Source organism: Chanodichthys erythropterus, chromosome 4, assembly GCF_024489055.1.
Source record: "Chanodichthys erythropterus isolate Z2021 chromosome 4, ASM2448905v1, whole genome shotgun sequence".
Classification (NCBI taxonomy): domain Eukaryota; kingdom Metazoa; phylum Chordata; class Actinopteri; order Cypriniformes; family Xenocyprididae; genus Chanodichthys; species Chanodichthys erythropterus.
The window spans coordinates 28,445,109-28,467,326 of NC_090224.1; the positions used below are offsets into that span (position 1 = coordinate 28,445,109).

The 22,218-nt window shown below is 41.4% G+C and overlaps 1 long non-coding RNA gene across 1 annotated transcript; it reads right to left on the reverse strand.

Moving 5' to 3' along the window:
* Positions 1 to 492: 492 nt before the first annotated feature.
* On the reverse strand, positions 493 to 22,013 carry LOC137019329 (uncharacterized). The gene is made up of 3 exons (XR_010894995.1): positions 21,725 to 22,013; positions 8,878 to 8,954; positions 493 to 776 (listed from the first exon to the last, which is right to left on the reverse strand). It is a non-coding gene; the product is annotated as an uncharacterized lncRNA (long non-coding RNA).
* Positions 22,014 to 22,218: the final 205 nt, after the last annotated feature.

The following is a 22,218-nucleotide window of genomic DNA, read 5'->3' on the forward strand; positions in this document are numbered from 1 at the left end:
GCAGAGAGACTGATATTAGCGTAGATGCCATTCTTATTCTGATGTACAGGTATATCTAGTGTTATAGGAAATGTTTTCGGTTCCGGACGACCTAATTATTGCAGCGTAACAATCCTTTAACGGATTTGAAAAATGTTAATGTATTGATAATGTGTTATGTGTATGCAAGAGCAAAGAGATGTGTTTTTACACACTAAAAACTCCTGGGTCAAAAATAACCCATTATGAGTTATTATTGACCCAAATCCTGGGTTAAAAAGGGACCAACTAATTTCTGGGTTATTTCAACCCAGAAAAATGGGTTATTCTTTTTGACCCAAATTCTGGGTTAAATACCTTAAAATAACCCCAAATTGTAGTTAATATAACCCAACTTCTGGGTCAAAAGAACAACCCCAATATCTGGGTTGAAATAACCCAGAAATGAGTAGGTCCCTTTTTAACCAAAGGTAAAAAATAACCTAACTTGGGTTACTATGCCAGTATGCCTTATTTCAGAAAATAAATCTTCAGGCACTTATACACTTCAAGCACTTGATTTTTACAACATTTTTATTGCATTAAATTAAATTAAACTCTACATAAACTCTACACACTTGGACCTATTTATCTTAGGTCACACTGTAATAACATTAGACATTAGAAAAAATAGAAAAATAAACAACTCCTCTCTCAAACATTTGACAACATTCAATAACTGGATTGAACTTGAGGGACAGGAGTTTTGATAGTGTCCTCATCTAAGAGAAGAAATGCCTCCTCATCTCTGTCTTCACCTGAAAGACAGAAAACAAGACAACATGAGTATTGTTAATAAGTCGAGACAATTGTGAACCACTCACCAGACACTCTTTGATTATCAAGCTAACAAATAATCACTTTTAAAGGGAATGCTGTTTTGTTTTTGTTAAAAAAACAACAACAACATCAACAAAAAACCTGGCCCAATTTGCTAGTTAACTAATGTGGTTCTTTTGCAGCATTACCCATTTTGTGTGAATGATAGTCTATACTGTCCATCTTTTCTTTCATTAACAATTGTAATAATGACATTAATGCAAAGGTGAATATCTGGCCCAAAATTTATGTATAACAGCTTAAAGACAAGGCACAAGTATCTTTTAACTATAAGGGTTATTATAGAGATGCATTCCCCACTGTCGAAGAAGTTGTGACTGTCACAAAATCTTGCACTGACACATTTAAGCCATATTTAAGAAAAATATTTAGGTATAGAGAGATGATATGAGGGCAGTTAAAGGGATAGTTCACCCAAAAATGAAAATTTGATGTTTATCTGCTTACCCCCAGGGCATCCAAGATGTAGGTGACTTTGTTTCTTCAGTCGAACACAAATTATGATTTTTAACTCCAACCGTTGCCGTCTGTCAGTGTTATAATGTGAATGAATGGTAACACAATATATATGAGTCAAAAAATATGCTTAGACAAGTCCAAATTAAACCCTGCGGATCGTGACGACACACTGATGTCCTAACCGTGCGTTCACACCGCCGCCGACGAGAGCGTCAACAGTCGCTTTGGCCGCCCTGCCAACAACGCTGTACTGTTCGTTCAAACCGCCGCCGACGGGAGGGTCAAAGTAAATGACAAGTTGCGTTAACCAATCGGAAGCCTTTAAAGCGAGGACATCTACATTCCGATTGGTTGCCGCCGAACCGCGTCATAGCTCATTACCATAAAGTTAACCTGATTTCAACTCTCCTCGACGCTCTCATCGTCCAAGACACGCCGCTCTCGCCGGAGCTCGCCGCCGGGCTCTCATTGAAAATTAATGACTTCCTGTCACTTTGACACTCTCGCCGCCGGCGGTGTGAACACACAGTTAGACACAAAACGATCCTTTTGTGCAAGAAACCGAAAATTATTTATATCATTTTTTACCTCTAAAACACCACTATGTCCAACTGACATAGTGGTTTCTCGGACAAACCAATCGTTTCGTGTCTTAGGACATCAATGTGTCGTCACGTGCCGCATGGTTCAGTTTGGATTTGTCTAAGTATATTTTTTGACTCTTATAAATTGTGTTACCATTCACTCGCATTATAAGACTGACAGACGGCAACGGTTGGAGTTAAAAATCATCATTTGTGTTCAAGTCACCTACATCTTGGATGCCCTGGGGGTAAGCAGATAAACATCAAATTTTCATTTTTAGGTGAACTATCCCTTAAAAGAGTAAAACGCTTGTTGTGGAAATTTTAAATTTTCATATGCTTTTGCTTTTTACCTGTATTCTTGTGAAATATGATTCTTATGGAACATGATATGATGATGGCTTAAGTGGTAATGTTTAACATAGTGTTAACATAGATGTTGGAAATAGAAAGAGCAAGATATGGTATGGGGAAATGCAAGATGTATGTTTAAAAACATGTCTGTGCTAACAATGTGTGGAAAGTTACAGCCACTAAGGGATGTTCCAAATATGGTAAAAGGACAGAGGCTTCGGCCTTGGAGGTTAGAGATATAAAAGTGAGGGGAAGCTTTCGTTCTTGGTCTTACACTCTGCAGCTACTTGTGTTTCTGTATGACCTGTCTGACCTTTCTTGCAAGAAATAAAAGCTTTAAAGACAATTGGACGTGTTTGTCTCTTATGCAGTAGAGTCGGAGTTGATTTTTGCCACAACAATTGGTGTCAGAAAGTGGGATTCCTTGGATGTGCCTTTTGGACCCGAGAGCGGACGGTGACTGATCATCCTGGACTTAATAGTAGTTTCAGCCCTACCACGAATAGATTAAGGGATGAGGGGCCGACCGCCAGGGTCCAGAGGGGTACACCACTGGAATCAGAAAACGAACCCGGGTGGCTACACGACTCTGGTAAGAGATAAATTTAAATTTTATGGGGAATTAAGTGTAAGGTGTGATTTGGTAAAGTTTGGAAGATTAGGAAACAGGAAAAAATTGAAAAAAAAATTGTGATTTAAGTGATTTAAATATGAGTTTATGTGGGTAAAATAGGTTTTTGAATAGAAAAAGTGAAAAAGGGGAATTTATGATTTGAAAATTATAATTAGGAAACAGGACAAACCATTGTGGCGACTCTGACTGACTCTGTGGTCGTGGTCCGGAGGGTTTTGGGAATTGAGGTCGGCTGCTGTGGAAAATTTCCAGGGAGAAATTTTGGGATCTTTTTTTAACATCATAAAAAAGAAGCAGTGCGAGCAAGAGGTTCCTAAAACTGACCACGTTTGGTCCGGAGGGTTTTGGGAATTGAGGTCGGCTGCTTTATAAAATTTCCAGGGAGAAATTTTGGGATCTTTTTTTAACATCATAAAAAAGAAGCAGTGCGATCAAGAGGTTCCTAAAACTGACCATGTTTGGGTATTGAGAGCACCTTCCAAGGTGGAAGGTTTGCGATCAGCGATCTAGGCTGGATCACACTGAAACAAATTTTGGGATTGAGCCCAACTACAGACGGGGTTGCTGTAGTTTATAAATTTGTGAAAGTGTGACAGTCTGAGCGCTCGAGTATATAGTGATCTGAGCAGAGAGGCTCAACCCGTCCAATTTTGGGATAAAAGTTGGATCTGGAGGAGACGTCCACCAGATTATTAGGTGCGCGCTGAAAGGAAATCCACGGGAGTCAGAAAAGGAGAACCAAAATGGGGAATCGCAGAGCAAGCTTGCAAAAAAGTGTGTGTCTAGGGGACATTGATAAATTAATTAAGTATCACGATTTCCCAGCAGAAGGGACATTAAGTTTAACTCGGCTCACAATGATAAAAGCTGAAGTAGAGGCAGGAAATCAGGTGAAAGCGGGCAGCTGGAAAATAAAACGTGTGTGTAAACTGCGCTCAGACAGTGAACTGCTGGTTGCAGGAAGCAGAAAAGAGAGAGCGGAGAGCTCTGCAGAAACAGTTAGTGCAACCGGTAGAGGAGGAAGTGCAGGATAAAGAAAAAACCTGAAGAAAAACAGAAAAATATAAAACACAATAAAAATGAAGGGAAAGTTAGTTAAGTATTATGGTTTCCCAGAAGAGGGAACGTTGAGTGGTCATAAGACTTAAGGTCGTAAGGGAATGAGTTGGAGAGAACTGCGATTTGGGGATGTTGTGTTTGTGTGAGAGCAATGTGTGTGTGAAATGTAAGCAAACTAGAGATTGTAGGCTAGAGGAAGCAGACAGAAGGGAAAGAAGGTTAATGAACGTAACTTACAAAAAAGTTTTGTTTATTCATCCATTAAATGGATGCATGACATTAGATGTCTACAGAACAACAATTTATATAAGAATGATTGAAGGAGAAAGCAGCTATAAGGCTGTCAGTCCAGTAGAAATATGATTAAAATAATATTGTGGTTCGGCAAAACAGTAGAAACCATATTGATAATATGTTTTGCATCTGCAAACTAACTATTTGATAGTGAGATAAGTGGCTATGATGAAGGGAAATATAGCAGGAGAAAATTAATTTTATGAAAGTGAAAATGAAAAATTCTTAAAGAATGTTTCACTTTGGGGAAAAAAGGTTGAACAGTCTCAAGTATGTTTTTATGTGATGAGCGCATCGCTATCACAATGTAAAATGACTAAATGTTTGGTTTCTGATTGTCAAAAGTTGAGATGGCAGGAAAAATGAGACTGCCAGTTGTAACAAAGACTCAACCTGACTGGAAATTTGTAACCTCTAATTTCCATGATGTGTGAGTAAAAGACAAATATAAACAGTTGTTTATTTGGAAATTAATGTCATTTCTGGCAAAGTCTTAAGCTAGGCCAGAGTCAAAAGACAGTAGATAAAGTTTGATGTCAAAAGTTATAAAAGGCAGAGTACCAGTCCTGAAATCCTCAGTCTCTCTCATTCAAAGTCAGCTAAAAGCTGCTATCTGAGCTTGTGTCATAAGAGATAACAAGCTATTTATAGTGAAGCACAGTGTCTCAGTTGAAAATCATGGACACAGAGATGTGAAAAGAAATGATTGCCATGAAGAGGGAAATTAACTGTTAAATGTGTTAAAGGAAAACTCAATGAGTGTAAAGTGGTCTTTAAATTAGAAAATATAGACCTTGAAGGTCAGAAGTGAATATTTTGATGAATTTCTTCTATGACCAGTAACTTTTTTGTCTGATCTTTGTCACCACCATGTGCAGGGCCGATGGCTCCGGGTACAGATGTGGCAGAACACTACACTGAATGGACAGTGAGAGTTAGATTCACTGAGAACAGTCTCAGCACCGATATGTTGCTGCTGAGAGAATGCACAGTCTAATGATTTTAGTGATTAAATACTGCTGTTATTAACCTGTCTCCATGTTTCAACACTATTAGGCAGTCCAATGGCTCTGGTGGCTATGGAATGCAACTTCCCTAAGCTCCAGAAAACACCTGATTCTGGTGAAGAAAACTGTCAAAGATGATGGGAAAGAGCGGTAACCAGTGTGCACGAGGTGATTTCTCAAAGACGGGTAAGATCCTCTTTGGCCAGACAGAGGACAACCTAAGGCAGGGGGTTGCCGCCGCCACTGGGCACTTACCCTGATGGGAGGTGTTTATGTGAGATGGGTATGAGAGTTGAGCAGGATGTCTGTGAGGCCAGCAGCATCATGAAGGGGGAATGACCTGTGAGAAGAACAGCAGTCTGACCCAAAAATGCTCCTCTATACCACTCACCAGAAACCGCGTTCCTGAGAGGGCTTGTTTTTCATTGTGACAAGCAACTATGCCAGGGGACAAGACCCTGAGGAAAAAGAGTATTGATATAGAGCTGATGGAAATGAGCTTTCAAGAGCCGACTGAGAACATGAGGTGATTGGCCGTAATTTCTGGGGAGACCAGAGTAAAATTTAGTAACAGGATGTTGGTTGCCCTGTTGGCAAAAACTGTATAGAAGTTTAGATTCAGCAGGATGATGAATCCCTGAATTCATGAGGCTGTGTGATTTTTGAACTAATGTGTCTCTATCATAGTTTTTACTCCTGCAGGTCATTAGACATGGCAGAGGATAATTCCAAGGCAATGGTGGTGTTAAAGATGAAGACTGATTTTGCAGATTCAAGAGAAAGTTAAGTGCATTCAGCATTTAAACTAAAGATACCCTCAAAAATGGCTACTGGTAATGTTCTGTTTATTTGAAAGTTAAAACATTTGCATTTGACCAAGGGTTATATATACTAATTTGATGTTAAATTCAGTCTAAGTTACAGTCTTGAGAGGCTGCTGAAGTGATTATTTGTGAAGAGAGAGAGAGAGATGGCTGGGGTAGAGGCAAGGATACTCTGTCTGTTTGTTATCAGTCTGCTAAAGTTTAAACAAAACAAAGCAATGAGACTAGAACCAAAACAACCCAGCTGACTTTTGTGAAAAAGAATTAAAATGAACAGAGATGTTTTGAGACTGAATAAAAGATCATGTAAGAAACTAAGTAAAGATCTACAGAACAAATGGGAAGTTTAAAGATATGCTTTTAGAATTAACACCAAAAGCAACTTTGAAAGTAAGCAGTTTATAGTCATGTGTGTTTAGTGTGAATGAGTGTTTTATCGTTACAGATGGGTTAAGTGAAACGAGAAATTTGGAGAAGCAGATATTTGGGTTGAATCTGATGAAAAGACGATACAGAACATGGGACGAGCTTTAAGTGGATTTTTTATCCAGCTCTGTCTACTAATGGTAATTACGACCACTTTTGTCATTTATGATATTGATTTGAATTACTCTCTGGATTAAGTTTAAGTAGTTATGGAAAATTGGAATTGAGAAATTGAAGATTGCCGTCCATGAGTTAAAACCCCTTGTCTAAATTCAACTTGGGGTCTGAATTTAAACACTGTCAGTTATGTGTGATCACAATGCTAAATGTAAAATGTAGACTTGACGGCAGAGAAACAGTGACACACTGGCAGTAAACAAGATTATCCAGTGAGCCTAGTAACCTTCATAGAACGAAGGATGATGAGAAGAAAGATCATTGTTGTTTGACTATCCTTGATCAAGTCTGTACACCATGACTTGACCTGCTAGATAAACCATTTGATAACTGTGAATACGTGTTGTTTGTAGATGGCTCTGTCTTCAGAGACAAAACAACAGGCTGGAATAGCGAAGGATAAGTTGTGACCATGGAATGTGAAGTGTTGGTTTCAGAGCTACTGTCCTCTATTTGGCATAAGCAGATGAGTTTTGACCCTCACTGGAGGGGGTAGACTGACTGAAAGAATTGTAAATGAGTGCGCTTCAGAAGTACACCAAGCATTGGCTGAGGTACCTGCTAATTGGAGCTAAACATAAGAATAAAGTGGTCCTGTTTGTCAGAGTGTGTGTTGAGACTACAGACTGGAGTCTCAAGAGAAGAGTGACGATGTGAGTTACAGTGAGAAGTTAGGAGCTTTTATGACAGAAAACAAGGGAGAAGTCAAGGTGGAAAGAATTGTGATTATCTATACAAGTGCTCATTATTAGTTTGGGGTGGTAGACGATCTTTGGGGTGCTGTGGTTTGAATTTCTGGTTGTGCCCAAACTAATAAAAAAGTTTTTGTTTCTTTAGGAAGTGCTGGAGCAGACACAGGAGATTGTGTATAATCTGTCATCTGAAAATAACCTTGATTTTTCTAACTCTTTACAGAGCATGCTCAGAGACAGAGAAAACTGGAGGAAATCTGGTTGTAGAATTACAGATGGATTTTAGTTTAGTGTTGATGGCAAATGTTGTTTAGAGGAACATGTCACCAACCACTATGATCAATTAATGATGAACAATGTATCAAAAAGGGGGATGGTAACCAACGAATGGATGGCTGAAAATAAGCCTGAAAATTCTAAATTAGGTTGGAAGAACCCATTTTTGGGAATTGAAGGGGCTAAACAACGAGTGGCATCAACAGAATTGTGTGAACATGACATGTTGAACTATTGCAAAGCAATGTTTTCTATTTTCTATTATGTTTTCTATTTCTATCTGTATCCTGTCTAAAATATTCATGTAGGTGAAATCAGCTCAAGGAATTCCAAATCACCACTGAGGCTGGACAATGACATCATGGGCTACAAAATGGATCTGTTGTGATAAGATGTTATAGAACCTAAATTTGCATGTTATATGTCTGTAAAATGAAGGATTTCTATGACTGGGTGATGTATCTGAATTTGTTGTTTGTATGAAGATCAGAAATGAGGAGCATAAATGTGACGTAAGAACTTAAATTTACCGTATAAGATACTTTAAGATGAATATGGATGATTAGTGGTTAATCCTCAAAGAATGTGATAGTAAAATGTGACAGAGGTATTTGACGTCATGGTAAAGCCCATTCTTTATTATCCTATAATCCTATTTAGCTTGCTAAAACACAGGGTCTATCCCCACAGAAAAAGCCTTAAGCATTTTCTAACTTTCTTCACCTCACTGTGATGTGAAATGAAGTAGAAGTAATCATTAGTTATCAATGAATGATAAGAAGAGGGAATTGTTGTGGAAATTTTAAATTTTCATATGCTTTTTACCTGTATTCTTGTGAAATATGATGCTTATGGAACATGATATGATGATGGCTTAAGTGGTAATGTTTAACATAGTGTTAACATAGATGTTGGAAATAGAAAGAGCAAGATATGGTATGGGGAAATTCAAGATGTATGTTTAAAAACATGTCTGTGCTAACAATGTGTGGAAAGTTACAGCCACTAAGGGATGTTCCAAATATGGTAAAAGGACAGAGGCTTCGGCCTTGGAGGTTAGAGATATAAAAGTGAGGGGAAGCTTTCGTTCTTGGTCTTACACTCTGCAGCTACTTGTGTTTCTGTATGACCTGTCTGACCTTTCTTGCAAGAAATAAAAGCTTTAAAGACAATTGGACGTGTTTGTCTCTTATGCAGTAGAGTCGGAGTTGATTTTTGCCACAACACGCTCACCTCTAAAATTCTCTATTAGCTCAGACATCCACCACTCAGTTAGCTTATCAGCGACAAAGCTGTCCATTTAAAATGACCTGGAGAAAACAATAGAGGTTAGCAACAATTTGAAGACTTGACATGCTTCTTTAACTCTCACTACTTAAGCCCGTAGAGCACGGTATAATATGATAAGCACAGCGCAGCTGGTTATTCTGTAGCCTCGTCGCTCTAGCCACTGCTAAAGGGGGTCGCACACCGGAAGAGAAGCATATTTATAATTCAAACACATTATTCTCTATGAGTGTACACACACCGGTTGCGCCCAGCAATGGTTCAGGACCTTGTTCAAAATCCTGCAGTGCCACAGCGCGCTATGTACATAGATTTATATTAAATTTACACTTATTTGTCTCAAATCGTCGTTAATGTATATACTGACTTCACCATGTGCTGCAATATAAAGTTAGTTTTACATTAATTTACAGAAATCAGCTGCATGAATAAAAATTGCTGATGTTATTGGATTTTCAGGTGATATTCTCAATTCATTCAGTTAACGGACGCTCTGAGGTACAGTGTTCAGACTGCAGACTCAGCAACGCTTGTATTTAATTATACAGTACAATCATAACATACTGAAATTATCTTAATTCCACAATGTCCTAAAACATAACAATATTGCTGGCCATAAACTGAGAAAGTACACGATACCTCGAGTTGTCCTAGACGCGGCGCTTCTCGTCCGGTGTTCGACCCCCTTAACGATGTATGAAGTCGCCACTAGCTGCACGTACCTATCGTATTATTAGCAGTATTATAACAATGAGATAAGTACAGCACAGTTGTCATTATCTTCTAAACACATTAAATAGGTCACACGTTTCTCAACGATGTGTAAAAAGCATTTCAACCATTTTGACACCTAATTTCATGAACTTATCGCTATTTTTAATCATTCAAATTTGGCTGGGTGGTTAATAACACTTTCTTATTTAGTCTGACAAACTCAAAACACATATTTATTTTGACTTTACACGGACTTTAAAGTAGTTAGATGTTGTCGCAATATCCGCAGGCGGCTACATGCTCACCACAGCTACATGCTTACCACGGTAAGCCATGGTCATTTTTTCAACAAATGGTGCTAAACTAGCAACGGGGACATGGACACAGAAAAGTTTACGTTACATTGACACTGAAAATACTTGCTTACCTTGAATACGCGACGAAGTTGCACCGAAGAAGCCCAGGCCAAAACGGATCGAGTGCGTTCAAGTTCAAGTGACGGTTGTTTCAAACGAGAAAATTCCAGAACAACAGCGGGGGGCGGGGGGAGGGGCGTTAACCCAGAACATGGGTTACTCTTTGAAAAATAACCCAGAAACCTAAACAACCCAGGAATTGGGTCAAAATATTAGCCCTATAACCCAGAAAATGGTTACTCTCTGAAAAAATAACCCATAATTTTAACCCAACACAAATAACCCAGAAAATGGGTTAAATAAATAACCCAGGAGTTTTTAGAGTGTAGTCTAGATTTAAACTGACAGAGTGTGTCTGCTTCCCGAACAATGCTAGGAAGATTGTTCCAGAGTTTAGGTGCTAAATAGGAAAAGGATCTGCCACCTTCAGTTGATTTTGATATTCTGGGTATTATCAACTGGCCTGAATTCTGAGATTGCAATAGACGTGAAGGACTATAATGCACCAAGAGCTCGCTTAGATGCTGGGGAGCTAAACCATTTAGAGCTTTATAAGTAAGTAGCAAGATTTTAAAATCTATACAATGTTTAATAGGGAGCCAATGTAATGTTGACAGAACTGGGCTAATATGGTCATACTTTCTGGTTCTAGTAAGAACTCTAGCTGCCGCATTTTGGACCAACTGTAGTCTGTTTAAAAGCCGAGCAGAACAACCACCCAGTAGAGCGTTACAGTAATCTAGTCTTGAGGTCATGAATGCATGAACCAACTGTTCCGCATTTGTCATTGAGAGCATATGTCGTAATTTAGATATATTTTTTAGATGGAAGAAGGCGGTTTTACAGATACTAGAAACATGACTTTCAAATGAAAGATTGGTATCAAAGAGAACACCCAGGTTCCTAACTGAGGACGAAGATTTAATGGAGCAACCGTCAAGTGTTAGAGAGTATTCAAGGTTTTTTCGTGAGGAAGTTTTTGGTCCAAACATTAGGATATCAGATTTTTTGAATTTAATAATAAGAAATTTCTTGTCATCCAGTTTTTAATGTCAGCTATGCATTCTGTTAGTTTTGTGAATTTGTAGGTTTCGTCCAGGCGCGAGGAAATATAGAGCTGAGTATCGTCATCGTAGCAGTGAAAACTAACACCATGCTTCCTAATTATCTCTCCTAAGGGCAGCATATACAGAGTGAAAAGCAACGGTCCTAGTACTGAGCCTTGTGGTACTCCATATTGAACTTGTGATCGATATGACATCTCTTCATTAACTATTACAGACTGATAACGGTCAGATAAGTAAGATTTGAACCATGCCAAAGCAATTCCACTAATGCCAATATAGTTTTCAAGTCTTTTTAAAAGAATGTTGTGATCGATAGTGTCAAAAGCAGCACTGAGATCTAATAACACTAATAGAGAAATACAGCCACGATCGGATGATAAGAGTAGATCGTTTGTAACTCTAACGAGAGCAGTCTCAGTACTATGGTATGGTCTAAATCCTCACTGGAAATCCTCACAGATATTATTTATTTCTAAAAAGGAGCACAGTTGTGTTGAAACTGCCTTTTCAACTATCTTTGACAGAAAAGGTAGATTCGAGATTGGCCTGTAATTTACTAAATCTCTCGGATCTAGTTAAGTTTTTTTAATAAGAGGTTTAATAATAGCATTCTTAAAAGTTTTTGGCACGTATCCTAGTGTTAAAGATGAATTAATTATATCAAGAAGTGGACTTACGACCTCTGGAAGCATTTCTTTCAGTAGTTTAGTCGGCATTGGGTCTAACATACATGTTGTTGATTTTGATGATTTGATAAGTTTAGATAATTCTTCCTCTCCTATAGCGGCGAATGATTCTAGTTTTACCTCAGGGACACTACAGTGCACTGTCTGAAGCGAAACTGTAGACGGTTGCATGTTTATAATTTTCTCTCTAATATTGTCAATCTTGCAAGTAAAGAAGTTCATAAAGTCATTACTGCTGTGCTCTTTGGAAACGTCTGCAGTTGAATCTCTGTTTCTAGTTAATTTAGCCACTGTATCAAATAAATACCTAGGTGTCACGATCACAGTCTGTTCCTGTTCACTCCGGACTCCATTTCCCATAATCCTCCCTGTCAATCACATGCACTCACTCCACCAATCACCTGTTGCCACATACAGTCATGCACACTCCACACTAATCACTACACCCAGCTGCAGCTTGTTACCTGGACTATAAAAGGACTCTCACTCACACCATCCAATGGCGAAGTCCTGATTACCCAGTGTGTCATTTCCGAGCAATATTATTCCTGTCTGCCTGTTTGTTGCCGTTACTGCCTGTTTCCTGTTTATTGACCCATTGCTTCCTGTCCTGACCCTTGCTTTTTGTACCGACCTGTGAGTGATATCTGCCAGTCCCGACCTCTGCCTGTACCTGGATTACGACTCTGCCTGTTCCTCACTGTTCCTGTTTGTTCATGTTTTGACCCTGCCTGTATGACCACTCTCACTTGTAAATAAATGCTGCACTTGGATCTCCTGCCTGAGCCTCCCATTCGCTACAGAAGACTTCGCCGCCACCACAATCCAGCAGCTTTCCCGGAGAGCATTTGCATGGTATGGACATTGCTCATTTGTTATTGTGGAGTACGCAGGGCACGCGTTCGTTAGAGGAATATGTGCAGGAATATCTAGACATTGCTTACCTCTCTGATCTTCCGGACTGTGCACTAATTGACTTTTTTTGTGATGGCATCAACCAGCCTCTCCAGAATACATTAAGACGAGAGGGACCGCGTTTGTCACTTAGTAGCTTCATAGACTATGCTTTACTGACTGTTGGCTCTCTGTTTACTGTGGGTGTCGCGGAGGAATGTGACACCTCGCTTAATCATGTAATGGCTGCCGCACCAAAGGACACTCACAAGATGGCGGCTCCCATAACAGCAACACCAGTCAACCCAGAGTCACGTCACGTCTCCGCTGATCGCCCAGAGTCACGTCACGTCTCCGCTGATCGCCCAGAGTCACGTCACGTCTCCGCTGATCGCCCAGAGTCACGTCACGTCTCCGCTGATCGCCCAGAGTCACGTCACGTCTCCGCTGATCGCCCAGAGTCACGTCACGTCGCTGGTCCTGCCCGAGAGCGGAGAGGATTACGATCCAGCACGAATGATCCTCCACGGACTACAGCACGAGCAGCTGGCATTCCGAAACTCTCAAGTCAGCTGGCCGCTTCGCACTCAAGTCAGCTGGCCGCTTCGCACTCAAGTCAGCTGGCCGCTTCGCTCTCAAGCCCGGTGACCGCTTCGCACTCAAGCCCGGTGGCCGCTTCGCACTCAAGTCAGCCGGCCGCTTCGCTCTCAAGCCCGGCGGCTGCTTCGCACTCAAGTCAACCGGCCGCTTCGCTCTCAAGCCCGGCGCCCGCTTCGCACTCAAGCCCGGCGGTCGCTTTGCACTTAAGCCCGGCGGCCGCTACGCTCTCAAGTTCGTCTGTTTCAACGCTCTCAAGTTCGTCTGTTTCAACGCTCTCAAGTTCGTCTGTTTCAACGCTCTCAAGTTCGTCTGTTTCAACGCTCTCAAGTTCGTCTGTTTCAACGCTCTCAAGTTCGCCGATTACTATGGACTCAGACGCCCTGGACGCGAAGGACAAAAGGGCTGCTTTGCCAGTGCCCACGGGCAAGATGGCCGCCCCTGCGGTGCGTAAGGATGCAGGGGAAGTTCCAGCCACTGAGTTCGCTCCAGAACCCGCTCCAACCAGTGAACCATCGCCTCACCCTCAGAAAAGGAGTAGGAGGAGGAGGAGGAGAAAGGCATCCTCCTCTCCTCAAGATGCGGACGCCCTTCAAGAGGTCGCTGTGGGTCTAGAGACCACTCCAGAGGTCTCTCCTGCTCCGCCCCTGCCGGCGCCATCTGTGCTCCTTGCCCTGCCGGCGCCATCTGTGCTCCTTGCCCTGCCGGCGCCACCTGTGCTTCTTGCCTTGCCGGCGCCGCCCAATCGCCTTGCTCTGCCAGCACCACCCAAGCTCCTTGCTCTGCCAGCACCACCCAAGCTCCTTACCCTGCCAGCGCCACCCGAGCTCCTTGCCCATGAACCCGCCAGGGCCTCTGTGGATCTCCCCAAGAACTTTTTTGGGGGGGGCAGTATACCTAGGGGTGGGAAGCTTGTGGGTGGGGACCCTGCCCAGCCACTGCTGTCATGGCCATTCATGGACTGTAGGCCACTAGGGCCATGTATGGACTCTGACCCGCTGGGGTCACCCATGGACTCTGACCTGCCGTGGCTGTCCAAGCCGCCTGACCTGCCGTGGCTGCCCGAGCCGCTTGACCTGCCGTGGTTGCCTGAACCACCCGACCTGCCATGGCCGCCCAGGCCACCTGACCTGCCGTGGCCGCCCGAGCCACCTGACCCACCGTGGCTGCCTGAGTCCCGGGGGCTGCATTGGAGATCCCGTTCCCGGCTGCTGTTAGATCTCCAATGCCTCCCATTCGTTACACTAGGATTATGTTTGTTTTCTATTAAGAGATTTGAAAAATAAGTAGATCTAGCAAAAGGCGAAAAACTTCTAGTTTTGTTTTCTTCCAACTACGTTCAGCTTTTCTCACAGCTCGTTTTAGAGCCCGAGTGTGCTCATCATACCACAGCGTTGGATTAGTTTCCTTAATCTTCTTTAGACGTAAAGGAGCGACTGCATCTTATGTGCTGGAAAAGAGAGAGCCAATAGTTTCTGTTGCAGCATCGAGTTCTTCTAAGTTGTCAGGTATACTAAGGCGATGAAACTGCTCGGGGAGATTATTTATAAAGCAATCTTTAGTGGTAGAAGTGATGGTTCTACCATATTTATGGCTGGGTGGTGGTTTTGTAGCCTTGGCTAACTGTATTATACACGAGACTAAATAATGATCTGATATATCATCGCTCTGCTGTACAATTTCAACAGCATCAATATCAATTCCATGGGACAGTATTAGATCTAAGGTACGATTACGACAATGAGTGGGTCCTGACACGTGTTGTCTAACTCCAATAGAGTTTAAAATGTCTGCAAATGCCAATCCAAATGCGTCTTTATTATTATCTACATGGATATTAAAATCACCAACAACAAGGACTTTATCCGCAGCCAGTACTAACTCTGATAGAAAATCAGCAAATTCTTTGATAAAGTCAGTATGGTGCCCTGGTGGCCTGTATACAGTAGCCAACACAAATGTCAACTTACATAATGTTAGATAAAGCACCATCACTTCAAAGGAATTATATTTGAAATTCTTTTGAATGATTCTGAATATATTACTATAAATTACAGCAACACCTCCCCCTTTGCCTTTCTGTCGAGGATTGTGTCGATAGTCATAACCTTGAGGACTAGACTCATTTAAAATAATGTAATCGTCTGGTTTTAGCCAGGTTTCTGTCAAACACAGCAAGTCTAGTTTATTGTCTGTGATAATTTCATTTACAATAAGTGCTTTTGAAGAAATATATCTAATATTCAGTAACCCAAGCTTTATCATTTGTTTATCTGATTTATCTGTGATTTTCATTTTTTGAACGTCAATTAAATTTTTACCCTTAAAGGGTTTCGGAAGTTTTTTGTATTTACTAGTTCGAGGTACAGACACAGCCTCTATGTGATAATATCTAGGTGAAAGAGTTTCTATGTGCTGTGAATTATCTGAGTTCTGTGACGTGAGGCGGCTAGCAGACGGTCGGTTTAGCCAGTTTGTCATGCATTAAATACATAAATTAATTATAAATAAAATAAATATTTAAAATAACATTATAATGAATATGTAACGTGGTGCATATAATTAGCAGAATGCTCCTCTCTATAGCTGACTAATGATTTTATGCTGAATATGATTTTTCTGAAGTAAATGTGACGTTACATGACATTGTTTACAAGCTGTTTTATTGACGTCTTTCCACGGTTGAAACACTGATCTGAGCGATTAAATGTGACATGTTATGGATCAGTTGTACTGTATCTTGTAACATACCTTCAGATGTTCATTCATATTTATTTCACACTGTAACTGGTATTAAAGTGGAGGAGATGATCGTTACACAGTACACATCTTGGCTTCAATCACAATCAGCAACTTTTTGCCTTTAGGAATACCAAATGGGTCTAGGAGGGTGGTGGAAAAGGACATCAAATGTCTTTGTTCATTTTTGATTATTTTCAAAACTACAAAGGTGTATATAAACTTTGGAGTGCAACTATATATCTATATCTATTGCTTTCATTCAATTGAGCCAATTATAATAATGGACTGACTCTGTTTACAAACAATTGTTTTCCTTCTGTTTATCTTTTTCCTTTGAGGTTTGACATTTGAGGTTTTCTGCCGATGGAGAGCTTCTGGGACATTGACATAAACAGCACTTTTTCCTACAACTTCAAAAAAGTTGGTGATAGACAATTTTGGTTTCTTGTTTTTGTGCCTTCGGAATTCGTCAAGTTCTTTGTTTTGTTTTGTTTTTCTTTTCTAAATTACATTCACTGTAATGCTGGAGAAAGATTTTAGAAGAAACCTTTTGGTCCTGTTTAATGTTCGTGCTAGTAAAGGTTTCAGAGCTTATAAGTAACTAGGTTTGATAACACTTTACAATAAGGTCTCATCGATTAATATATTAGACAACATGATCTAACTATGTGCATTCACTTTTTTACAGTATTTATTAATCTTTTGTTAACATTAGGTAATAAAAAATATATTTTTTTCAAGTTAGTTAATAAACTGTATAGTCATTGTTCATGTTAATTTACAGTGCATTATCTATTAACATATGTAACTTTTGATTTTAATCATGCATAAGTAAATGTTAAAATGAATATTAACCAGGTGTTGTGACTGAAGACTCAGGCAGGAGATCCAAGTGCAGCGTTTTATTAAGAATGAGAATGGTCGTACAGGCAGGGTCAATCAGGAACAAACAGGAGCAGCAAAGGACAGGCAGGGTCGTAGTCAGGGTACAGGCGGTAGGTCAAAAGGCAGGCAGATATCACTCACAGAACAGTATGCAAGGCAAGGATCAGGACAGGCAGCAACGGATCAAACAACAGGAACAGACAAGGTCGAGAACAGACAGGCAAACAGGGAATAAACGCTCGGAAATTGCAACAACAGTTAACAATACTTCACGGTGAGGTGGTGTGAGTGGAAGTCCTTTATAGTCCTGATAATGAGCAGCAGCTGGGTGAAGTGATCAGTGTGGATGTGGCAACAGGTGATTGATGTGATGGGTGCATGTGATAGGTAGAGAGGATTGTGGGAAGTGTAGTCCGGGAACTGACAGGAGCAGACGGTGATCATGACACCAGGATTAATAAATGCTTTAAAGTATTTTTCATTCATAGTTCATGTTAACTAAAATAGTTAACAAATAAAAAGTTATTATAAAGTGTTACCCAAAGTTTTGAATCTTTTCTTTTCTTTACATTTTGTTTGTATACATTTTTGGTTGTATCTTATTTATCATCTTATAGATCATACGAAATGATTTTTTCTGAAAATGTAAAAATGCAGAAAGTGATGGGTAGGTTAAGCTTTAGGTACCTTTGTATGTGAGGGAGAAAATGATAGTGCATATAAGCCTCACTGTCCTCCAGACTCTTTCTAAATGAGAGTTAAAGTGTTGTAATTGTTTGTGTTTGCATAGTGTTTCTTGGGTTTTTCTTGTGCATCAACAAAAAGGTTTTTGTGTATTTGTTTTAAAGATTATTTTGTCAATAAATGTAGAGGGTTTCAATTTGCATTTGTGTTGATTGTAATATTTTGAAATATACTAAATTGTAACTTCATTATTATATGTAACTACAAATAATGTAATAACAAATGTATTCAATTAAATAAAGTATGTAAATAATGTAATTACAAATGTATTAAATGATATAACAGTGTACATGTAAATTACATTGAAGTATATTTTAGTTCACATTAATTGCTTGTCAGTACATTCGGAAGTACACTTTTACCATATTTCAAAATACATAAAAAATTGTATTAAAGTCACACTTAAGTAGTTTAAAAAAAATCACTCAGAAATTCAACTAATTGCATTTAATATGAACTTAATATGTGATATATTTAAAATTAATTACAAATAGAATGCACTTAAGCAGCTGAAAAAATTACATTTAATTCACACTTAAGTGTATTAATAACTGATATTAAAATATATTTTATTTCACATTAATTGCTTGTCAGTACATTAAGCAGTGCACTTCAACTATATTTTAAAGATACTAGACGCAATTATGAAGGTTATCATAAAGTTGTATTAAAGTACCACTTAAGTTGTTTAAAAAAAATCACTCAAAAGTTCAACTTATTGCATTTAATATGAACTTAATCTGTGATACATTTGAAATTAATTACAAATAGAATGCACTTAAGCGCTGAAAACATTACATTTAATTCACACTTACGTGTATTTATAACTGAAATTAAAATATATTTTAGTTCACATTAATTGCTTGTCAGTACATTGAACAGTGCACTTCAACTATATTTTAACTTAATCTGTGATACATTTGAAATTAATTACAATAATTACACTTTATAAAAGTATACTAAAGTGCACTTTGTTTCACAAGGGTTCACGCAAGCCATTGTGATTTGATTACATCTGATAATGTTTAACTGAATGAAACTGTCACAGATCCCTTGTTCCCCTGGACTCCATTTCCCATGATCCTCCTGTTCTCCACACCTGCACTCACTTCCCTCGTCAGTTCCTCATCATCACGGATCACCTGCACCTGGACTCTATTATCTGCACTCCCTTTATATTGCACTCACTCCCTTCACTCCTCGTCCGTCTTAATGTTATGTTTACGTTGTATGTTTGGTTCCTCTTGCCTCTTGGATTAAAGTATTATGTATTGTGGAAATCCGTACCTGCCTCATCTCTTCAAACCAGTACAACTGTAACAGAAAGACGGACCAATACCATTGGATTTCCACAAGAAGATGGAGACTTTGACCAGCTCCCTGGCTCCTGCGCCTCCAACGCCTCTCACCCTGTCATCCGGCGATCGCCTTATCGGGCTCTTCCAGATTGGACGTTCACTGGAGAGGTATGTGGAGGAGTTCGTAGAGCTAGCTTTTCTGACTAACTGGTCTGAGGCACGTTTAATCACCCTGTTTCTGGACGGACTGGACGAGAACACTATCCGTTTTTATGAACCTGAAGATTATTTTTCCCTGAACGAAACCATTAATCTAATTTTATATTTAAACGGATCTAGTTTCTATTGTGATGAGGTTCAGGATATGTGTTCATCTCGTCCAGTCTCTCCTGAAACACGGGTGGCCAGGCCAGTTGGTCAGCCTGCCTCTCCCTCCGCATATCCCTCCAGTGAACTGATTTCCTGGTCAACGCTGGACCCACACTCCTCAATTGGGTCCAGAAAGCAGCGGAGGAGGAAGCAGCCCGCTCCAGTCTCTCCAGAGCCCGCTCCAGTCTCTCCAGAGCCCGCTCCTGTATCTCCAGAGCCCGCTCCTGTATCTCCAGAGCCCGCTCCTGTATCTCCAGAGCCCGCTCCTGTATCTCCAGAGCCCGCTCCTGTATCTCCAGAGCCCGCTCCTGTATCTCCAGAGCCCGCTCCTGTATCTCCAGAGCCCGCTCCTGTATCTCCAGAGCCCGCTCCAACCCTGTGCGAGCCGCCAGATCTGGACTGGCTTATTGACTTTTTTAACGAGCCCTCAGCTCCAGCCGCCGCCGAGCCCTCAGCTCCAGCCGCCGCCGCCGAGCCTGCCGCTCCAGCCGCCGCCGCCGCGCCTGCCGCTCCAGCCGCCGCCACCGAGCCTGCCGCTCCAGCCGCCGCCGCCGAGCCTGCCGCTCCAGCCGCCGCCGCCGAGCCTGCCGCTCCAGCCGCCGCCGCCGAGCCTGCCGAGCCTGCCGCTCCAGCCGCCGCCTGCCGCTCCAGCCGCCGCCTGCCGCTCCAGCCGCCGCCTGCCGCTCCAGCCGCCGCCGCCGGGCCTGCCGCTCCAGCCGCCGCCGCCGAGCCTGCCGCTCCAGCCGCCGCCGCCGAGCCTGCCGAGCCTGCCGCTCCAGCCGCCGCCGGGCCTGCCGCTCCAGCCGCCGCCGCCGGGCCTGCCGCTCCAGCCGCCGCCGCCGGGCCTGCCAAGGCTCCTGACCCGCCGTGGCCTGCCAAGGCTCCTGACCCGCCGTGGCCTGCCAAGGCTCCTGACCCGCCGTGGCCTGCCAAGGCTCCTGACCCGCCGTGGCCTGCCAAGGCTCCTGACCCGCCGTGGCCTGCCAAGGCTCCTGACCCGCCGTGGCCTGCCAAGGCTCCTGACCCGCCATGGCTCATGGATCCGCCCTGGAGACCTCCACTCCAGTCCACTCATCCCCCGTCTCCAGGGCGCCCGCCCCCCCCTCCCGGTTATTCTATTTACGGCGCGAGGACGCGCCTACCGGGAGGGGGAGGTACTGTCACAGATCCCTTGTTCCCCTGGACTCCATTTCCCATGATCCTCCTGTTCTCCACACCTGCACTCACTTCCCTCGTCAGTTCCTCATCATCACGGATCACCTGCACCTGGACTCTATTATCTGCACTCCCTTTATATTGCACTCACTCCCTTCACTCCTCGTCCGTCTTAATGTTATGTTTACGTTGTATGTTTGGTTCCTCTTGCCTCTTGGATTAAAGTATTATGTATTGTGGAAATCCGTACCTGCCTCATCTCTTCAAACCAGTACAACTGTAACAGAAACAGGTTTGGAAATGTGTTTTAATGTTACATAAATATGAGGGTGTGCTCATGCTCGGGTAACATTAAAGTGTAAAAAAAAAAAAAGATAATTTTTTTTCAACACATTAAAATTGACTTTCAGAAATAAATCTAAAAAAATGTCTTGATGTAAAGTCAGCATGTCATTATTACAAAATAAATCCCTACATGATATATTGTTATACCATTACCGAGGCGAACTTGGATTCTTTGCTAAGTTCTGTAGCTAATCATTTAGTAAACTGTTGCTTTACCTCCAGTTTGTGTTTGGAAAATGGATAAAACATATTACCCACATATTCCATCTACCTGCATATACGCCCGTGCTTCTTTTAATAATTTACTTGATCATTCATTTACTTGTTTTTCACTCATTTATTTTCACTCATAATATTTACTTGATTTTATTATCACAGAAAATGTGAATCATTGTCCATTATTTTGCAACGGGTGATAAAGAAATATGTCACGTTGCAATAGTGGAAATTATTCCGTTTTAAACCATGAAGGCGAGTCAGTGGATATCACACAAGTTATGCTGGTGAAGAAGTCTCAAACCCCGATCAATTATTCACTACAGAAAGTGAAAGTAAAAACTGACAGAGCTTTTGACACCGTTACCCACCGCCGCCTCACCGTTACCCAAGTACCCTGCTGCGCGGGCTCTACAGCCGGAACCGAACAATGTACTGAGTTCACTAAGCTAGTCGCATCCAAAACAGTATCTGAAGCCCCTGCATTCTTACTATCCTCAATTAAAGTTTGGATGCGTGTCTCTAATTCTGAGATTCTCTCTGTCAGCCTGACTATTTCCCTACATTTATGACATGTTAATCCCTCGTCGCTGACAGAGAGAGCTACACTGAACATGTGACAAACTGAACAGGAGATGACAGTGGGAAAGGATAACATGACTTACCGTGTTTGTAGACTGATCCGAGTTACCTCAGTAGACTGATCCGAGTTACCACAGCTGTTTGGTGAACGCGTTGAAAAGGAGCGCGCGAGACAGATGACAAGTTATCAAGCGAGATGCAAACGCGTTGTAACAGCGATTTAGATTCAAAGATTACAGGCTAGCGACGTCAGATTAATGTGGTAGGCAATAATAATAATATAAGCAGCAATGAATAAAAGTAAGAGATTCAATAAAAGTAAGAGAAAACAAAGCTATATGGAGACGCAAACACCAGCAGCGAGGCAGAGGCAGCGAGGCAGACAGGAGCAATCGATCCCCACCAACAAAAGATGACCAAGAGATCTGGAAGGATTGTGCGTAATAATCAAGTCAGAGAGATATTTAGGAGCTAAATTATTCAGAGCTTTATAACAAATAACAAAATTTTGTAGTCGATAGCATATCAGACTAGCAACCAGTGCAAAGAATGTAATATTGGTGTAATATGGTCTCGT